This window comes from Rutidosis leptorrhynchoides, chromosome 11 (genome assembly GCF_046630445.1).
Source record: "Rutidosis leptorrhynchoides isolate AG116_Rl617_1_P2 chromosome 11, CSIRO_AGI_Rlap_v1, whole genome shotgun sequence".
Lineage (NCBI taxonomy): Eukaryota > Viridiplantae > Streptophyta > Magnoliopsida > Asterales > Asteraceae > Rutidosis > Rutidosis leptorrhynchoides.
In genome coordinates, this window is record NC_092343.1 from 258,205,001 (window position 1) to 258,212,500 (window position 7,500).

Consider the following 7,500-nt stretch of genomic DNA (forward strand, 5'->3'; position numbering starts at 1 on the left):
TTCATGTAAATAAGTCATGAATGATTACTCATATTTTTGTAATTTTATGAGATATTTCATGCTAGTTGCCAAATGATGGTTCCCACATGTGTTAGGTGACTCACATGGGCTGCTAAGAGCTGATCATTGGAGTGTATATACCAATAGTACATACATCTAAAAGCTGTGTATTGTACGAGTACGAATACGGGTGCATACGAGTAGAATTGTTGATGAAACTGAACGAGGATGTAATTGTAAGCATTTTTGTTAAGTAGAAGTATTTTGATAAGTGTATTGAAGTCTTTCAAAAGTGTATAAATACATATTAAAACACTACATGTATATACATTTTAACTGAGTCGTTAAGTCATCGTTAGTCGTTACATGTAAATGTTGTTTTGAAACCTTTAGGTTAACGATCTTGTTAAATGTTGTTAACCCAATGTTTATAATATCAAAAGAGATTTTAAATTATTATATTATCATGATATTATGATGTACGAATATCTCTTAATATGATATATATACATTAAATGTCGTTACAACGATAATCGTTACATATATGTCTCGTTTCAAAATCATTAAGTTAGTAGTCTTGTTTTTACATATGTAGTTCATTGTTAATATAATTAATGATATGTTTAATTATCATAATATAATGTTAACTATATATATAACCATATATATGTCATCATATAGTTTTTACAAGTTTTAACGTTCGTGAATCACCGGTCAACTTGGGTGGTCAATTGTCTATATGAAACCTATTTCAATTAATCAAGTCTTAACAAGTTTGATTGCTTAACATGTTGGAAACATTTAATCATGTAAATATCAATCTCAATTAATATATATAAACATGGAAAAGTTCGGGTCACTACAGTACCTACCCGTTAAATAAATTTCGTCCCGAAATTTTAAGCTGTTGAAGGTGTTGACGAATCTTCTGGAAATAGATGCGGGTATTTCTTCTTCATCTGATCTTCACGCTCCCAGGTGAACTCGGGTCCTCTACGAGCATTCCATCGAACCTTAACAATTGGTATCTTGTTTTGCTTAAGTCTTTTAACCTCACGATCCATTATTTCGACGGGTTCTTCGATGAATTGAAGTTTTTCGTTGATTTGGATTTCATCTAACAGAATAGTGAGATCTTCTTTAGCAAAACATTTCTTCAAATTCGAGACGTGGAAAGTGTTATGTACAGCCGCGAGTTGTTGAGGTAACTCAAGTCGGTAAGCTACTGGTCCGACACGATCAATAATCTTGAATGGTCCAATATACCTTGGATTTAATTTCCCTCGTTTACCAAATCGAACAACGCCTTTCCAAGGTGCAACTTTAAGCATGACCATCTCTCCAATTTCAAATTCTATATCTTTTCTTTTAATGTCAGCGTAGCTCTTTTGTCGACTTTGGGCGGTTTTCAACCGTTGTTGAATTTGAATGATCTTCTCGGTAGTTTCTTGTATAATCTCCGGACTCGTAATCTGTCTATCCCCCACTTCACTCCAACAAATCGGAGACCTGCACTTTCTACCATAAAGTGCTTCAAACGGCGCCATCTCAATGCTTGAATGGTAGCTGTTGTTGTAGGAAAATTCTGCTAACGGTAGATGTCGATCCCAACTGTTTCCGAAATCAATAACACATGCTCGTAGCATGTCTTCAAGCGTTTGTATCGTCCTTTCGCTCTGCCCATCAGTTTATGGATGATAGGTACTCATGTCTAGACGAGTTCCTAATGCTTGCTGTAATGTCTGCCAGAATCTTGAAATAAATCTGCCATCCCTATCAGAGATAATAGAGATTGGTATTCCATGTCTGGAGACGACTTCCTTCAAATACAGTCATGCTAACTTCTCCATCTTGTCATCTTCTCTTATTGGCAGGAAGTATGCTGACTTGGTGAGACGATCAACTATTACCCAAATAGTATCAAAACCACTTGCAGTCCTTGGCAATTTAGTGATGAAATCCATGGTAATGTTTTCCCATTTCCATTCCGGGATTTCGGGTTGTTGAAGTAGACCTGATGGTTTCTGATGCTCAACTTTGACCTTAGAACACGTCAAACATTCTCCTACGTATTTAGCAACGTCGGCTTTCATACCCGGCCACCAAAAATGTTTCTTGAGATCCTTGTACATCTTCCCCGTTCCAGGATGTATTGAGTATCTGGTTTTATGAGCTTCTCTAAGTACCATTTCTCTCATATCGTACCCAAATCCTTTCAGCCCTATACCGGGTTCCGTCTTCCCAAATATTAAGATGCTTCTCCGATCCTTTGGGTATTTCATCCTTTAAATTTCCCTCTTTTAAAACTCCTTGTTGCGCCTCCTTTATTTGAGTAGTAATGTTATTATGAATCATTATATTCATAGATTTTACTCGAATGGGTTCTCTGTCCTTCCTGCTCAAGGCATCGGCTACCACATTTGCCTTCCCCGGGTGGTAACGAATCTCAAAGTCGTAATCATTCAATAATTCAATCCACCTACGCTGCCTCATATTCAGTTGTTTCTGATTAAATATGTGTTGAAGACTTTTGTGGTCGGTATATATAATACTTTTGACCCCATATAAGTAGTGCCTCCAAGTCTTTAATGCAAAAACAACCGCGCCTAATTCCAAATCATGCGTCGTATAATTTTGTTCGTGAATCTTCAATTGTCTAGACGCATAAGCAATCACCTTCGTTCGTTGCATTAATACACAACCGAGACCTTGCTTTGATGCATCACAATAAATCACAAAATCATCATTCCCTTCAGGCAATGACAATATAGGTGCCGTAGTTAGCTTTTTCTTCAATAACTGAAACGCTTTCTCTTGTTCATCATTCCATTCAAATTTCTTCCCTTTATGCGTTAATGCAGTCAAGGGTTTTGCTATTCTGGAAAAGTCTTGGATGAACCTTCTGTAGTAACCAGCTAGTCCTAAAAACTGGCGTATGTGTTTCGGAGTTTTCGGGGTTTCCCACTTTTCAACAGTTTCTATCTTTGCCGGATCCACCTTAATACCTTCTTTGTTCACTATGTGACCGAGGAATTGAACTTCTTCCAACCAAAATGCACACTTTGAAAACTTAGCGTACAATTCTTCCTTCCTCAATACTTCTAACACCTTTCTCAAATGTTCACCGTGTTCTTGGTCATTCTTTGAGTAAATAAGTATGTCATCAATGAAAACAATGACAAACTTGTCAAGGTATGGTCCACACACTCGGTTCATAAGGTCCATGAACACAGCTGGTGCATTAGTTAAACCAAACGGCATGACCATAAACTCGTAATGACCGTAACGTGTTCTGAAAGCAGTCTTTGGAATATCATCTTCTTTCACCCGCATTTGATGATACCCGGAACGTAAGTCAATCTTTGAATAAATAGACGAGCCTTGTAGTTGATCAAATAAGTCGTCGATTCTCGGTAGTGGGTAGCGGTTCTTGATGGTAAGTTTGTTCAACTCTCGGTAGTGGATACACAACCTGAATGTACCATCTTTCTTCTTGACAAACAAAACAGGAGCTCCCCACGGTGATGTGCTTGGTCGAATGAAACCACGCTCTAAAAGTTCTTGTAATTGGCTTTGCAGTTCTTTCATCTCGCTGGGTGCGAGTCTGTAAGGAGCACGAGCTATTGGTGCAGCTCTTGGTACAAGATCTATTTGAAATTCAATGGATCGATGTGGGGGTAATCCCGGTAATTCTTTCGGAAATACATCGGGAAATTCTTTTGCAATGGGAACATCATTGATGCTCTTTTCTTCAGTTTGTACTTTCTCGACGTGTGCTAGAACAGCATAGCAACCTTTTCTTATTAGTTTTTGTGCCTTCAAATTACTAATAAGATGTAGCTTCGTGTTGCCCTTTTCTCCGTACACCATTAAGGGTTTTCCTTTTTCTCGTATAATGCGAATTGCATTTTTGTAACAAACGATCTCCGCTTTCACTTCTTTCAACCAGTCCATACCGATTATCACATCAAAACTTCCTAACTCTACTGGTATCAAATCAATCTTAAATGTTTCGCTAACCAGTTTAATTTCTCGATTCCGACATATATTATCTGCTGAAATTAATTTACCATTTGCTAATTCGAGTAAAAATTTACTATCCAAAGGCGTCAATGGACAACTTAATTTAGCACAAAAATCTCTACTCATATAGCTTCTATCCGCACCCGAATCAAATAAAACATAAGCAGATTTATTGTCAATAAGAAACGTACCCGTAACAAGCTCCGGGTCTTCCTGTGCCTCTACCGCATTAATATTGAAAACTCTTCCACGGCCTTGTCCATTCGTGTTCTCCTGGTTCGGGCAATTTCTAATAATGTGGCCTGGTTTTCCACATTTATAACAAACTACATTGGCATAACTTGCTCCGACACTACTTGCTCCGCCATTACTCGTTCCGACACCATTTGTTCCTTTCGTTCTATTAACCCCTGGTCCGTAGACCTCACACTTCGCCGCGCTATGACCATTTCTTTTACACTTGTTGCAAAATTTGGTGCAGAACCCCGAGTGATTCTTTTCACACCTTTGGCATAGCTGCTTCTGATTGTTGTTGTTGTTGCGGTTATTATTGTTGTTGGGATGATTGTTGTAGTTGCTGTTGTTGTTGTTGTTGTTGTTGGGCCGTTTGTTGTAGTTGCGATTGATGTTGCGATTGTTGGGATAATTGTTGCGATTATTGTTGTAATTGCTGTTGTTGTTGTATTGGTGATTCTTATCACCGTTTTCCTCCCACTTTCTTTTGACTTGCTTCACATTGGCCTCTTCAGCAGTCTGTTCTTTAATTCTTTCTTCAATCTGGTTCACTAGTTTGTGAGCCATTCTACATGCCTGTTGTATGGAGGCGGGCTCGTGTGAACTTATATCTTCTTGGATTCTTTCCGGTAATCCTTTCACAAACGCGTCGATCTTCTCTTCCTCATCTTCGAATGCTCCCGGACACAATAGGCACAATTCTGTGAATCGTCTTTCGTACGTGGTAATATCAAATCCTTGGGTTCGTAACCCTCTAAGTTCTGTCTTGAGCTTATTGACCTCGGTTCTGGGACGGTACTTCTCGTTCATCAAGTGCTTGAATGCTGACCACGGTAGTGCGTACGCATCATCTTGTCCCACTTGCTCTAGATAGGTATTCCACCATGTTAACGCAGAACCTGTGAAGGTATGCGTAGCGTACTTCACTTTGTCCTCTTCAGTACACTTACTTATGGCAAACACCGATTCAACCTTCTCGGTCCACCGTTTCAATCCGATCGGTCCTTCGGTTCCATCAAATTCCAAAGGTTTGCAGGCAGTGAATTCTTTATAGGTGCATCCTACACGATTTCCTGTACTGCTAGATCCAAGGTTATTGTTGGTATGTAGCGCAGCCTGTACTGCGGCTATGTTTGAAGCTAGAAAAGTACGGAATTCCTCTTCATTCATATTCACGGTGTGTCGAGTAGTCGGTGCCATTTCCTTCAAAATAGTTAAATGGAACAAGTTAATCATACAGAATATTAAGAGTAGTTAATAGTATTTCGTAGCATAATATGAACTCATTTATAAAAGCTTTTTCTTCATATTAGCGTTTTATAAGTTTAAATTCGGGTAGTACCTACCCGTTAAGTTCATACTTAGTAGCTAATATACAATTCAACTACTACAATTCTATATGAAAAACTGATTGTAATAATATTTCGCGTTCAAACTTTTATACAATATTTTACAAACTTACAATACCGCTTATTTTACATAAAGCATGAAATATAGCACACAATAACTTTGATACAAGATAGTTGTGAAGACAATTCTAGCTAGTACACAAGTCGTTCGGCAAAGGCAATAAAGACACGTAATTCATACGTCCAGAAACAAGTCATGCATTCTGGTTTTACTAGGACTACTTCCCATCCTTGGTCTTGTGCAACATAACCGTTATGGCCGTTGATAAGAAAGCGTGTTGTAACGTCATCAAAGGGACGAGGGTTACGTAATGTCCAACAGTCCCGTAATAATCTAAAAACCTCATTTCTTACCCCAATTACCGACTCCGTCACTTGTGGAAACGTTTTGTTTAATAGTTGTAGCCCGATGTTCTTGTTCTCACTTTGGTGAGAAGCGAACATTACTAATCCGTAAGCATAACATGCTTCTTTATGTTGCATGTTAGCCGCTTTTTCTAAATCACGAAATCCAATATTCGGATATATTGAGTCAAAATAATTTCTTAACCCGTTGCGTAAAATAGCATTTGGGTTCCCCGCAATATATGCGTCAAAGTAAACACATCGTAACTTATGGGTTTCCCAATGTGATATCCCCCATCTTTCAAACGAAAGTCTCTTATAAACCAAGACATTCTTGAAACGTTCTTCGAATGTCTTACAAACTGATCTCGCCTTAAATAGTTGTGCCGAAGAATTCTGGCCGACTCTAGACAAGATTTCATCAATCATGTCTCCGGGTAGGTCTCTTAAAATATTGGGTTGTCTATCCATTTTGTGTTTTTAAACTGTAAAATAGACAAGAGTTAGATTCATAAAAAAAATACTTATTAATACAAGCAATTTTTACATATATCATAAAGCATAAGAACACTATATTACATATATTACACCACACGAATACAACTATCTTATTCCGACTCGCTCGTTTCTTCTTCTTCGGTTTTGGTTCGTTTTGCCAAGTTTCTAGGGATATATGATGTTCCCCTAATACGAGCCGTCGTTGTCCACATTGGTTTAGAAAAACCTGGTGGTTTAGAGGTTCCCGGGTCATTGTTACAACTTAAGGACTTCGGGGGTTGACGATACATATAAAGTTCATCGGGGTTGGAATTAGATTTCTCTATTTTTATGCCCTTTCCTTTATTATTTTCTTTTGCCTTTTTAAATTCAGTTGGGGTAATTTCTATAACATCATCGGAATTCTCGTCGGAATCCGATTCATCGGAGAATTGGTAATCCTCCCAATATTTTGCTTCCTTGGCGGAAACACCATTGACCATAATTAACTTTGGTCGGTTGGTTGAGGATTTTCTTTTACTTAACCGTTTTATTATTTCCCCCACCGGTTCTATTTCTTCATCCGGTTCCGATTCTTCTTCCGGTTCCGATTCTTCTTCCGGTTCCGACTCTTCTTCCGGTTCCTCTTCGGGAACTTGTGAATCAGTCCACAAATCATTCCAATTTACATTTGACTCTTCATTATTATTAGGTGAGTCAATGGGACTTGTTCTAGAGGTAGACATCTATCACATAATATCAAACACGTTAAGAGATTAATATATCACATAATATTCATATGTTAAAAATATATAGTTTCCAACAAAAATGTTAAGCAATCATTTTTAAAGAAAACACGGTCGAAGTCCAGACTCACTAATGCATCCTAACAAACTCGATAAGACACACTAATGCAAATTTTCTGGTTCTCTAAGACCAACGCTCGGATACCAACTGAAATGTCCCGTTCTTATTGATTAAAAACGTTCCATATTAATTGATTTCGTTGCGA